Source organism: Plectropomus leopardus, chromosome 17 (assembly GCF_026936395.1).
Source record: "Plectropomus leopardus strain MGB_pleo_1.0 chromosome 17, ASM2693639v1, whole genome shotgun sequence".
Classification (NCBI taxonomy): domain Eukaryota; kingdom Metazoa; phylum Chordata; class Actinopteri; order Perciformes; family Serranidae; genus Plectropomus; species Plectropomus leopardus.
In genome coordinates, this window is record NC_142192.1 from 29,393,120 (window position 1) to 29,408,038 (window position 14,919).

Below are 14,919 nucleotides of genomic sequence, written 5' to 3' on the forward strand. Positions count from 1 at the left end.
TATTGAGCCTATGTCTGTATAAAGGAGACTTGAAAACGGATATTTTGTTGTAAATTTGCTGTTGTTATAGATGGACCCCAATGATTTAAATGTAGAAATATTATTTTCACTTTTCCTCCGTTCACTGTGGAGGAATGCGAGAAAAACAGTTTTCTTCACAACTTTATCACAGCACGGCGAGTACAAATCATTTTTTTGGGGGGTGAAGTATTCCTTTAAAGCAACGTTGTGGACCAGCTTCTGCTAAAGTGTGAGCCTTTAAGACGTTTCACTGACATTTTTGGTTAATTAAAGCAATAATTAGAGTTTCAGCAGCTCACTATTGCAGTGATATGTCAACACTGCCTGCCACGCTGCATACTTTTCCACTTTTTCACTGAAGTGAAAGCTGATTGAGTATATTTTTTTATGTGCGAGGCCTTGAAGCTGAAAAATAATCCAATACTCTTTTGTGCAGCCAACATGAAAAGCACAGAAACACAGATCTGCAGTGACCTGTATTAGCTGCCGTGCCATCCAACAACATGGGAATCTGCAGTTGCTTGTTCTCTGCACAACAGCGTGGAGGTGGGAAACTCTCCTCCACACCAACTGTGCACATTCTCCGAGCTGAGAATGATGCCGACCACGCACACGCACACACACACACACACACACACACACACACACACACAGACACACAAAACCCTTTGATCACGCGATTGTGCTGCGAGCGGTGAAGCTGCTAGCCATCCATCCCGAGCAACAGGTGGACCGGGACGACGGGGAATTACATAATAACGACGCCCCCCATGTTCTCCCATGATTCCCATTATCTCTCAGCCATGAAGAGTCCGTTTTGGCTCAATTTCTTGTTTCCATCTTTGTTCATCTGCTTGTTCGTTCTAGGTGAAGTTATACAAATCTGCTGAGGTTAATTTGATTTGTTTGCTGAAGCAGGGTTTTCCCCCCTAAATTAATCCTAATTAAGAGTCTACTGTCCTAACTTTAGAGTGGAAAGGTTAACAATGTGAATTTGGGAAGCTGTTTTTGTGCTAACTTATGGAGTATAATTGCACATATTAAGACTTCAGCCATCTTTTATCTTTTATCACTCGGTTACAAATACACAGAGTGAAAACCTCCTGCCGTTTCCTCAAATACTGAAAATACTGTCAACTGTTAACCCTAACCCTGCAATCATTGTTAATTTCAGAGACTCATCTTTCTTTTCAAATAAACAGTTAATTAGTGCCATCATATATGTACATCTTCGCTCAGTTACATTATTAAAATCATAGCAGAGCAGTGGCAGAAAGAACAAGCTGGTGAAGTTAAGTGAAAGAGTTTTACTGCCACCCAAAGGACGCACCTGAGCAGCACCAAAACGGAGCTTTCTATCAACTCAATTACTTCATCCTAAATTTATATTTGCACACGTCATTTAGTACGTTTTCTCTTTATACCTGCACTGGGCACTTTTAAACTACTTCACTTTTTTTTAAAAAAAAGGGACTGTGTTTTTGTTTTTATAATAGTTTTATTACTTGGGTGTTTCTAGTGTTTGTTTTTTCATAAATGTATTTCTGTATTTTGCACCTGCTGAGAAACGTATGGCGTAATGACAATAATGCAGAGTTAACTTTAACTGAATTGAAAACTTTCAAATGAAACTGAAAGAGCATTTTCCCAAATGAGGGGAGAGAGATGATAAACAACATGGATTCCTTTACAGACGATGAATGATGTTGAGTTCAGCTGTAATTAGTGAGAGAGCAGCTCTTTAACCCTTTGAAACCTGGAGTGACATCACTTTTCTAGTGCTGTTTTCAGACGCCCTTCACAAGTATTTAACCCTTTGAAACCAGAGCAAATTTACTTGATTTATTTAAAAACATGGGAAATATACAAGCAATGAGCAACTAAACAAAAAATGGTAATTTTTTAAAAAATAGATAAATTATCTAAAAAAAAGTAAAGATTTATAAATACGGAAATGATCTGCAAGTGCTTAAAATAGTATAATAATTCTTTAACATTTTCCCCTATTTCTTCAAACAAGCTGCACCAAGTTGCCCGGGGTTAACAGGTTTAAAAACCTGTGAAAGGAGAAAGAAGCACAAGAAAAGCAATGGGGAAAAAACTAGGGAAAAACTGTATTTATAATGACCATAATTACATATTATGTTACAGAATCATTTTAAATAAATTTTCAGGTAATTTTCTTGTTTTTTTTTATTTTATTCATAAGTTAAAAAAAAATTAAGGAAGAGTGAAGTTTTTTCTGATGTTACTTTTTGACGTTGAACACAGCAAGTTGTAAAAAGCATTCAGTTTCAGCCTACAGCACTGTGTTGTTTTGTTGTGAACTTTTACTTTTTTCCTTTTTGGGCAAATTATTTCATGTAATTACTTCAAAACAAAAAAAAAAACACATTTCAGATGGGAAAAGCTGCATTCTGCAGCATATATACAGACATAATTAAGATGAAAAGATGAATGCTTACAAAAAATAAAAGTAGAATAAAACAAATACTACAACTTTATGTTACAGCACTGAAAAAAAGCTAAACTGACTTTGCTTGTGATTAATGGGTTTGTTTTTTCTGGTTGTTTGTTCTTTACAGAGGAAAACCAGGTTTTTAATTGGGCTTGGGACCAAAACTGCTGACGTGGTTCCACACTGATAAACAGCACTACAGGTAAGAGGAAAAATATTTATTTTTGATTTTTGTTGAACGGTCCCTTTAAAGGAAGTGAATTAGTGTTGCACTTAATAGTTGAAGTTTTGACACATTTAAAAAAAAAAAGAAAAAAATGGCCGTAATGGATGCAGCAGAGGGCAATATATCCTGATATTTAGTCACTAGTTTGAACCAACCTCCAAAAGGAGACCCTTTCTGTTCAGTCTCTCAAACTGCACTCCCAAAATCTGCTCTCTGCAGGTTTTTTCCTGTCAGATTTACATTTAGAAAAGAAGGAAAGCAACAGAGCAGACAAATCTGCAGATTAAGCTGTGCCTGGTTTCAACCTGGAGCCAGCAGGGGGAACATGTGTCACCTCAGAGCCGGAGCACTCGATGATGCCTGCGCCCCACCGAACATTACCTTGTGACAATAACGAAAACAGTCAGTGCCTTGTTTCTGCCGCGCTTCACTAACATTCAGCCCGAGTCCAGCTCAGCTCCGACAACCGAAAACAACACGGCCGTAAAACATGGCAGCAGAGGGAAGATTATGGTCCCCTCTGCAGGTACTTCATGAATATGGATAGACTGAGCCTGATGATACTGTGCTCTATTTATGCCCATAACATATATATCAGCGTGCGCATATCTCTTCCCAAAGAGGTTTAAACCATAAAATGTGTCAGCTGCTTTGAGTTATACAGCTGTTACACAATGTGCACAGCAATTGAACACATAAGCTCACTCCTGTGTTGTGCGGTAAATCAAAAAATAATTATTTGTTTGGGAAAAAAAAATTGGGTTTGCATGTCTCCAGACATTTACTGTCACGCATAATAACTCAGCAGAAGCACAACAGAGGTTTAAAACGACAGAGGACATTTGGCCGCTCTGATTTAGTGAGAGGGTGGCAGGTCATTTTACAGGAAGTCAGTCCCAGTCAACTGAGACCCATATGGCTGTCAATAACACACACACACACACACACACACACACACACACACACACACACACACTTCAGACCCATGACTCAGTGTTGGTCATAAACAAGCTGCCCGCTGCTCCGACCCTGACCTCTTTCTATTAATGCTAAGTACGCTGTGGGGTCCAGTCCATAACCTCCTCTGACAGAATCATCACTCCTGCTGATAAGACGGTTTTCCACAGTCTCGCAGGGCGTTCCCGCACGTCGGGCCTCATGCAAGAAACAATATACGAACAAATCTCATCTTGTTTTTGCTCGTTTTCCATGATTTGTTCTTATTTTTGTTAGTACCCATTACATTTTTTGGGTTTAACCAATGTTTTCTTATTTTTGATCGTCTCTAAGGTAAGAGGAAATTTTACGAGTGGTCCGGAGCACTTTTACCAAGATGAGAGAAAAACATTTTGTTTTCACAGGCTACAAATTGTTGCCCCAGCGTAAGGAAAATAACTTTTACATTTGACTTTTACATCTGAATGTTAGGGCTTGGCAAGATAAAGATATCATATTGTGTCGAGACTATATATCGTCTTTGATATTGGATATTGTTATATCCTGATTTTTTTTCACTTTTATTTAAACAGGGAAGGCTGTTGTTATACTTTTTATTATACTTTTAGTACTTCAGTACGTTTCCCTGAAATCACATTTACTTTTTCTGAGTGTATTTAACAGTACGTTATTTGCACTACTGCAGAAGTTCATTTTACAGCCTTTTTTGGTGTCATGTCTCCAGTCTTGAGCATGCGCGTCTTTGCACACGGCACAAAACCTGCAGTTATAAAATGTTGCTGCATGAGGCCCACACACCTACGGTCACTGCACGAGCATCAGGGAAGCCTGATTGTGCTCACAACAACAGCAGAAGGCTGAGTTTGTTCAGGGCAGCTTCCAGGTGTGACAGTGTGGAGGAGTGTGGGTGCGAAGGTGCATTTGTGCGTGAAAGTCACATTATTATTCATAAAAAAACAAGATTTTAAAGGTAAAAAGTCCTCATTGAAAAAGAACATTTAAAACTCAGATAGTTTTTTTTCATCACTGTTTTACTGTTTCATGCTCAGTGTTTGCAGAATCACATCGAGTCTTACGCAGATTTCTTTCCGACAGACTCAAGATTTAACCCTTTGAAACCTGAGCAGATTGGCTTGATTTCTTTCAAAAACATGGGAGGGAGACAATGAGCTACTCAAGGAGAAATGAATAAAAAAATAGCAAGAAATTAGTAAAAAAGTACAAGTAAAATTACCTGAAAATTAGTTTTTAAAAAAAGTTTAAAAAAAACCCCAAAGTACACCTGAAAAAAGTGCTGCAAAAAATAGAAAAATTCTGTAACATCAATTTAAATACAGTGATATAGTTTCCCCTTGCTTTTTCTTTCTCTCCTAGACATTTGTATCATTTTAATTAATTAAAAAAATAATTTGTTAAATGTACAAATTTCTTGCAATTTGTGAAACATTTCTTAACAAGTTGCTCACTGCCTTTTTTCCCCCCACGGTTTTGAAAGACGTTAAACCGATTTGTTCAAGGCTCTAAGGTTTAAATACTTGTGAAACACATCTAAAAGCAGCACAAGCGCAGTGATTTCAATCTGGGTTTCAAAGAGTTAAATCTGTGCCTGCAGTTTTTGCATTTCTGATACTGTTTCCACAGGAGGTAAATAAATAAACCAACACAGTACAATGTTGTGTGCTCATTGGAAACACACTGTGTTATTGTGTTGGCTGGACACTGAATCAGTAAGTTCACCTTCAAGAGACAGTCGAGAAAAGAGATGCGGCTGTGGGAAGCTTCATTTCAATGTTCTGAACAGGGAATTTATTTTTGAAAAGAAAAGAAATGTCTGTGTGCAGCCTTCAGCCACAGCCGGACTGAGGCGCCATAATGCATAAATGTGACGCTTTGACCCACAGACTGTATACGTATCCTCTCTTTATGTAACTTAATGTACAGGCTGTGCTTTGACCTGTGAGAGGGAAGCCAGATTGCTGCTGCTGTGACTTGATTAAAATATCTGAGGTGGATCTCAAGTGACAGTAGTTCTGTAAGACAAAAAGATCAGTATTTTAAGTCATTTATACATTTCTCAAGTCAAAAGCAATTTTCCTCGAAACCTGGACGGACATCAGTTTTCTTGTGCTGCTTTTAAACGCCTTTCACAAGTATTTCAACCTTCAAACCCTGAACAAAGTGGTTTGATGTCTTTCAGAAATGTGGAATTAAAGGCAGTGAGTAACTCGGTAAGAAATGTTCCTCAAATTGCAAGATTTAGTAGATTTAGAAAATTATTGTAAAAAAAAAAAGTTGGGCAAAAAATGTCCAGAAAACCATATTTATAAAGATTATAACTACATATTTAAAATTATGTTACTAACCTTTTTTTCCTTCTTTCTTTTTTTTCACTACTTGCATTTTTTAATCTAATTTTCAGGGGGTGTTTTTTTGCAAGTTTTTACTAATTTCTTGCTAATTTTTGGGTCATTTCTTCTTAAGTTGCTCATTGCCTTCCTTCCATGTTTTTGAAATAAATCAGGCCAATTTGCTCAGGTTTCAAAGACTTAAGAAGATGAATAAGATGCTCTTAAAAAGCTCAGATATAAATGTGGAAATTGAATCATTTGGCGTGTTTACTTATTAAACAGAGATGATGGAGGTGGCCCTGTGCTATTATGCAGGCGAACTGCCTTTAAATACTGCAAAGTTTCATTCAGTTAAGTTAAAGGGCTCTAATGGCATTCGGAAACTTACAAGTACGTTCCCAAAGCAAGTGTGAAAAAAATATATGTAGAATAAGTAAAGATCTCCTGGACATTTATTTTCTATACACTTTGCCGCTGACTGTTTTCACGCCCATAAAATGGGAGAAAACATACGTCAAAGTTTCAATGAAACCATCCAGACACCATGGCAAAATGTTGCACAAGTGGTTTTTCTTTTTGAATTTAAATTGTTACCAGCCTTAGTAAAATAAACTGTGCACTGAGTGTGTTGTAGAGTTATTGTGCATCTACAGGCCTCCATGGACAAACTGATGTTAGTTACATTAGTGATAACATTAATTGTCTGTTTAATTTGAGCCATGCTGGAAGCAATAGTCAGATCAGGGAGTTTTTAAAGCCCCCCTTTGATTCGTTCAGCTGTTTGTTTGTCGAGCGGCGGACCACTCCTTCATGTCAGTGAGTTTTCTTTATTCTTGTATTAATGATGGTTGCTTGATGTGTATGGATGTTAAAAAATAGTTAAAAGCAGCAAGTTATTAAACTGTTGTGCTGATTTTGGTTCTCAAAACCCTCCCAGAACTGCAGCCTTGACATAAACATCTCATCAAAGTCTTGTTCTGAAATCTTGTGAGAGTGACTTGATGCAGGAATAAAACAGTGGAAATTTAAATGAGAGTTGTTGTGTTGGAGTACAGAAAGTGTATCTTACTTTTATCTGAAAGATTTTCAAAGATGTTTGACTGCCGAAAAGAGTCAGAGATTACAGTCAGACAAAACAGATCAAAACAAATGAGAAGTACGGAAAAATATCAATTTCTCTGTAGGGTCCTTTCAGTAATGTTGTTAGGCACTTACATTAATAATCTGAACCTGTCAGTGCAAATAAAAGTCTTTTAATGGAGAACCTGCCCGAGTAGCTACACCATAGTCTGCCGGCTGCAGCGCTCCCGCTCAGTACTGAGCCAGTTTCAAAAATTGCTGAGATACTTAGACAAACATAAGAAAATTGGGCTCAGGTTGAGAAATACTGTAGTTCCCCTTTAATTGATCTTGTAGTGAGACTGTCTGTTGATGCTTTCTTTTTACTACAGGCCATCATGTTGTAAAATAAATGTGAGTAAGTCCCAGTTTTTTAAAAAACCTGGATGTTCTCCAGCTTTCTCCCAGAAACGCTCAAGTGGTCCATAAAGTAAAATTTGAACGACTGCCAAAAGACGAATCAGCTGGAATGTATTTTTCTGTGGTTGCTGTATTGCTGTATTGGGATGGTGAAGCACAGTAAAGTTGTGTTGTTTGCCAGAGGGGAAAAACAAGGTCACATTAAAGCACTTACATTAATTCTCATAACTGTACTGTTGATGATGATGTGACGACAAAGCTAATGCAAATCTCACTAAATATGAAATGCCATAAACCTACAAGATTAAAGGAATACTACACCCAAAAATATATATATACATATATATACATACACATATAATATAGATGCATACACACCTATACATACAGTACATGCACATACATATACATGCACATACATATACACATGACTTCATAAACCAATAGACTGCAAGCCTCGACCAACTATCTTTCAGTACATCTGATATACAGTAAACTATTCATATACATGTCAAGGTGACAAGTACTCGCAAACAAGATGCACTCTGGGAACCATGACAACAAGGTGAGGGACAGGTGGGAACAGCTGAAGTGTGACTATTCCTACAAAGATGTAAATAGATACTCCAATATGACAAATTGTTGTGGAATATAGCTAATTATTGGTTCAAGCACGATTTAAAACTCAAGATATCTGTAGCCTGCTTGAGTATTTACATTGTATGCAACATTATACTTTTAGGCCACTAAATACCAGAAGGAAACATTGCACTTTTTATTGCATTACTTTTGTCTGACAAAAACATCTTACTTCTTAAACTTAATAAAGTTTTTAAAAAACATCTTGGATCAGCTGGAAAATGTATCGTCACAAAGCTGATACCATGAGAAGTTGACGTTTTAGAGATATGTGGTTAATCATATAGAATATGATGTATCACTGTAGATTAAACCACCCAACATATAAAGGAGGTAAAATAAGTGAAGCCTCAAACACCTACAGCAGAGCAATGCATCATTCTTATTAATGCAGCAGTAATATTAATCCAAAAGCACAAGATGAAATGGTAAAACACTGACAGGAAACATTTTACTATCAATCAACACTTGATTGATATGTTAACCCTTTGAAACCTCAGCAAACTGGTTTGATTTCTTTCAAAAACATAAAAAAAGAAGGCAATGAGTAACATGGAAGCAGCCAAAATTAGCAAGTTTAAAATTAGTTAGTTTGTTTTATATGTTTAAAATTTATTAGTTTAAAAAAAAATACCTGTAATAAGCAAAAAAAAAGTTTTAAAAAATAAATAAATAAAAACAGGAATAAAATAAGATAATAATATTTTTTCTCTTGAAAATTTTACATATATAATCATAGTAACTGCATATATATATATATATATACACATATATATATATATATTTATATATATATATATTTATATATATAATTATTTTTTCTTGATATTTTACCCTAGTTATTTGATAGTTTTCAAATGATTCTCTCTCTTTCTTCTTTTTTTAAGCTTGTCAGCTTTAAATGTTTTTTGCGGTTTGTGAGAAGGTTCATGCCAAGTTGCTGATTGCCTCTTTTACACAGTTTTGAAAGAAATTAAACTAATGAATTTGCTCATGTTTCAAGGTTTAAATGCTTTTGAAAGGCGTCTTAACGCAACAGAGCCGATGTACATTTTGCTGATAAGACTTTTACGTATGTATTGTTTTGAATGCAGAACTTGTGGTGGAGAAATAATGCGTGATTTATTAATAATTCTTAAAACAACCCATTTTCCATGCTCTGACATGCTTCACACTCATCATAACTCACTGTAAGCTGTTACTAACACTTTAATTTCACACCGTCCTGGTTTTGAAACAGGATTTGTCTGAATTGTACAAAAACTGCAAGCCAATAAAAACTTCTCAGAAATGTGAAGCAGCAACTGTTTAGACAATCTGGCGCAAGAAAAAAAACATACACACACATACACACACAACTTGGCCTTGTTTCTCCTGCGCAAGCTGAAACAAAACTTCCCTCCCTCGACAGATTTTGAAACAAGCAACTGCAGCAGAAAGTTCAGTTCTGTTGCTCCAAAAACCCAGAATTTGATTTGGGAACGTGTCCAATAATTGATGGGTGACCTCATATTTGTTTGTTTGTTTGCGGATGGAGATGTTTGTCCTCGATGGATTGTCAGTGAAGTTTAGATGAGAACAAGTCTACTTTTGAGCTCTCGGGGCAACATTGAAGGTGAATAAGATAAAACTTTTAACTAATTGATATCAACTCGAAACTTCCTGGAGTGATTACTTGTTTGCAGTGTTTAGGATTCATAAGATTTATTGGCATATAGTGGTGAGGACTACAGATTGCCAGTGTAAACTTCCCCAGTGAGTCAGGTGTGAACTCCTGTTTAGATCCCTTCAGCGTTCATGGTTGAGGAGGATTTTATCAGGAGCTGAATTTGGGCGCTTCACAGTCGTCGCTGGCCCAGCACCTGCTGATGTGTGCTCACCTTCTTTTCTCTGACAACCTAATATCCAGAGTTTCAAGAGGTTTTTACCAGGAGCCAGAGTATCTGCAGAGGTCTCTTCCTCTCCAAAACTATTATGAATAAAAATAAAAATAGATCACGTGATTTAAACTGGTAAAACACTGAATAAAGCGATGCTGCTCGTTGCAGAGGAGCTGCTAACTACGGTGGCCAACGCGTAAACAGGAATGGCTACATCAAGCATCAGTGTTTGGTTTGTCCATTCTGGGCCACCATGCTTTTTCAGCCTTGGTTTTCACTGTGCAGGTAGCAGTTTGATGCCGACTTCCTGTTCACAAACTCGTCTTTATGGCGAAACAAAGCATTGTTTGATAGGAGACAGAGAGAGGGACGGGTGTGTCTCTTGTTTAGCTGTATACTGTTTGTGTCTGTGAATTTTATGTTTTAATATTCAAATGTGGCATTATTCAATTACATTTGCACTAAATGCATAAAATTCCAGAGCAGAAATCTGATTTTTTTTTTTTATTACCTCCTTTTCGATGGTTTCTTTCCACTAGTCTTAAAGAAGACTTGTTATGGAAGCAGAATAGCCCAAAATCATAAAATTGACCACTGTGTGAGAAAACTATACATGGTGTCTCCTCTTTAGATGCACTTCTGCTGTCGGGGCAAATGTTTGTTTTATGATTTACCTGTTTGAACTTCGTCCAAAACGTCCTTTAAGTGCTGAGTGACACCATAAAGGGAAATCAGACCACTCAGCTCTGCTTTGTGTTGCAGCTTGACTCAGCTCTTATTAGTGACCACAGGACACACACCATCCAGCACAAGTGTGTGTGTGTGTGTGTGTGTGTGTGTGTGTGTGTGTGTGTGTGTGTGTGTGTGTGTGTGTTTATGACTCAAGTCAAAGACGTCCTCCCTCTCCTGCTGAAAGGCCGTCTGACTCAGTTGTGTCTTCCTGAGCGCCTGCTTCACTGTGTCCTAGTCTAACCTTGGACCTGCGTCTTTGCCTCCGCTGCTGCCGGCTTCCCATCAGCTATTCTTAGCTTTACTTGAGCCCCGGCTTCACTGCAGATCCGTCAGTGTAAAATGCCACACTTCGCCGGATGGCGTAAATAAAACGGGCCCTGCTGGTTGGGAGCATCTCTGGAGGAAATGACAAATCACTTTAGATCATAAACAACAGAGCAGCAATGTTACTAGAAAAAACATCTCATGAGAATAGTGTGGTGGTTTCCTCGGACTGTGATGGAGCAGAATATTTGCAGGCGCTCATCTCAATACGTCTCTCTGCGTGGTTAGTTTTTATTTCACTGCAGCGCTGCACTTAAAGTCGTAGTTAGACAGATGAATTCCCACTTTTCTCTGTTTACTGCCTGGGGGATGCGGTTGCAGGGGGAGATTAGATAACACACACTCACGTCCCAGGAGAACACATCACCACCAAAACATCGCGCTGTCAGACGCTGAGGGGCTCCGCTTAAATAAGAGTTTGCTGCTTGGCTCAGAGGCACTGATGACAGCTTGTCCCTATCCCCCTCTCAGTTTGCTTTAAATCAGATAACTACAGTACATAGATATGTTCAGAACCGATGCATAATTATGCAAAGTACAATCTGATGTGTACTTTTAAACCTTTTTACAATTCTGGTTCCACATCAGGCTAATGAACCATCATCTCGTCCTCAACCTCCAGCAGCAGTTTGGCATGTGGACCATGTTACGTGCCATGTTTAGCATTGGACTGATGACAGTGGCCCCCTGAGGCCCCTCTGTGTGTGTGTGTGTGTGTGTGTGTGTGTGTGTGTGTGTAGAGGTTATGAAAGTATGCGTGACTCTCTCTGTCATGGCACAGTCACAGTTGTGTACTAAAGGCTGCTATAGGCAGGATGGCAGTAACTGTGGTGGCATTAATGTTGCAGTATGGTGTTCATGTCATGAGTCAGTGAGTTCATGCACAAAACATTTCAAACGTTTTGCCATTATTCCAAAAAAAGACAATATTACTACTAAGCTGTTCACATGGCTGATGAAAATGAAGTTTCCACCAATATTCCTATTTACATGCAGCTGTGCATCCTCTGATTTACTGTCCAAGACAAGACAAGACAAGACAAGACAAGACAATCCTTCATTAGTCCCACAACAGGGAAATTTGCATTATTACAGCAGCAAAAAGATATCAAAACAAGGTATGTACAAGATAAATAAAGCAGAAAGAACAATATAAACAGTATAAACAAGATGCAAAACTCAACCGTTAAAAAATATTTTCACCAATTGCACCTGTATAATAACGTAGTTTGTCACGGTAAAATACGAAGAAGTAATTTTGCTTCCTTGCATCAAAATATGATTTATTTATTTTTTAAGTTTAAGTTGAATTGTGCAAACACAGCCTCCCTCTTTAATTCCTTCAGCTGCCTTCTTGAAAAGGTTGGTGTTGTGATATTTGTATAAATCCAATAACCTGTTTATGACCAAGTCTCTTATAAAGTTTACAAGTAGGTGTGTTTCTGTGGGATTTTCTTTCGAGCGTGCATCTCCACCACAGTCTTGCAAACTATTGACGAGCTGGTTTGTGTACGACGTGCCGACTGAAGGACAAAAAGCTGACTGTAAACACACAACAGCCCGTGTGTTGCGAACTGCAGCAAAAATCTCAATTCAGGCGCTTATTCTGAATGTCCTGTCTAAATAATGCATTTTAAACCCAAATAATATCAGCATATCCCGCGTTGTAATTGGAAAATTCAAAAAATTCCTACAAAGGCTTGATTCAGAATATCCAAATTAAATATTTTGAATAATAGTGAGATATTAGTTTGCACTGAAATGTAGTCGGCTGAAAATGACAACAGAAGTAAACAAGTTTGCAGATTTAGAATATCTCTGCATTTCAAATAAACAGCCAGTTGTCTGCCACAATTTGTTAGCACAACGTCGTGCTGATTTGTTCTATAAACCTTGCTTTCAGTTTGCAAGTCTGTCTGCCACTGGGTACAGTCTCCCAGAAAAATGAAGGCTCAGTTTACGGCACAAAGGAAGAGCATCAACTATTGTTCAACCGACTATTGTTTTGTTTTTGTTTCACTTTGTGTTTAGTGTCCTCAGTAGGTTATCAGTGTTATACCACATTGTTCTGTTTGCAGATTACTCTGCTGAAAAACATTGATTATGACTGCTTCAGGTCTGCACTAAACACACAACTATAAGACAGTTAATTTTTCCAGACACAGTGTCTTAAAGTGTTGCACCTACTGAACGAAACACAACGCTGTAGGACAAATGCACTGTAAACAATAAACAGACTGTGGGCTGTTTACAGTACAGCACAAACACAGAGAGACTTTAACTGTATCAGTCAAATACTGCCTAGAGTGGCGAATCAAACCGTGGTTATCGCCCACATCAGCATGACCGCGTCTCCCGTGCTGCCTACAGCGAAGACATGGAGCTGAAGGTCGTACACCTTCGATCAACGGGCTGAGAAGTACGTCTCTGTGGGAATCAGAGTGTGGAAAATTTGTCAGAAAGAAACATACAGTCAATTCTTTAAATTCATACTACTGGCCAAAAGTATGTGGATGCCTGAAGATTGCACCCATGTGATTGTTGAACATCTTATTCCAAACTAGGAGCATTAAAATGCTGCTTTAACAGTTTCAACTTAGCATCTGAACACTTGTTAAAAATAAGATTCGATGCAGTTTAATTGTGATTACACAGAGCACAGATACCAAGACAACGAAATGCAGCTTAGTATCTAATCAGAAGTGGAAAAAGCAGTAAATTGCAGAGGAATGTGTTTAACGGTAATCTACAACCCAGTCAGCAGTGTGTCAGATGTTTCTGCAAACCCCTAATAGGTTATATTTGTACATTTCATATGGATCATATCAACATTTTTAAAGTGACAGTATTTGAGCTGACTTTGTTATCAGTTGAGGAGATGGTGGATGGAGTGACACCTTGGGGATATGGCTGCCAACTGTTTAAAACCGACAAACAGCAAAACCGGTTGTCCATTAGCGTTTCCAGCTGTGTTTGAGCCACTGAACGTAGGTGTTTTTTTAGTGATTTCCCGGTATTTCCAGTGGCTTTTTCCTGTTCATTTTTAGGTGAAGTTTGTAGTGCCATTTCCAGCTGCATTTGATCCACCCTACACAGTTGTTTTTAGGCAACCTGCATGTTGTTTCAGGCACCATTTCTGGATGCATTTGAGCTAGAACTTGGTTGTTCTTGAGCAAGACAAGCATTTCCAGCACCATTTCAAGCAGCACTTCCAGAGGTATTTGAACCCCAGAATCCAGATGTTTTCTAGCATCACATTGCACAGTTTCCAGTGTTGTTTCCAGCTGCATTTCTGCTACAGAATCTGGGTATATTTTAGTTATACATTTCTGCATTTCAAGCACCATTTCCAGCAGCATTTGAGACTCCAAATTCAGATGTGTTTTCGAGACACATTGCACCATTTCCAGCGATGTTTCCATCTGCATTTGAGCCACCGAACCATGAGGTGCTTTTTAGCAACCTGGAGGTGTTTCCAGTGGCATTTCCAGTGGAGTTTTCAGCTGTGTTTCTAGCATTGTTTCAGCCAATGAACCTTGTTGTTATTTAGCGAAACACTGCAGTGTTTCAAGCAACATTTCCAGCTCTGTTTCTAGTGACATTTCCAACTTTTAGATTGGTTATAGATGAATTTAGATCATCACCAATAGAGAGATGCCATATTCTGCATATGATATTTAGTTTTCAGGCGTCACTCATGCTAGTCCTCTGCAGAAGTTTCACTATACTCGCGGTTTGGACCCTCTGCAGACTGTACATTTGTGTTGTACTGCTGTAAAATCTGTTGCTTTAAACACGCCTCCCTTCCACTTTCTCCATTAGAAATGTTAAAGCTGCCCTGAAGCGTGTCGCCTT

The 14,919-nt window shown here is 38.1% G+C and overlaps 1 protein-coding gene across 1 annotated transcript in view; it reads left to right on the top strand.

Annotated features, from left to right (window-relative positions):
* The window catches only part of nudcd1 (NudC domain containing 1), a 98,023-nt gene that overhangs the window by 68,273 nt on the left and 14,831 nt on the right, over positions 1 to 14,919 (top strand). The window contains exon 11 of the transcript XR_015779390.1: positions 2,607 to 2,681. The gene's annotated coding sequence lies outside the window, so the exon portion shown is untranslated. The remainder of the gene's footprint in view (positions 1 to 2,606; positions 2,682 to 14,919) is intronic.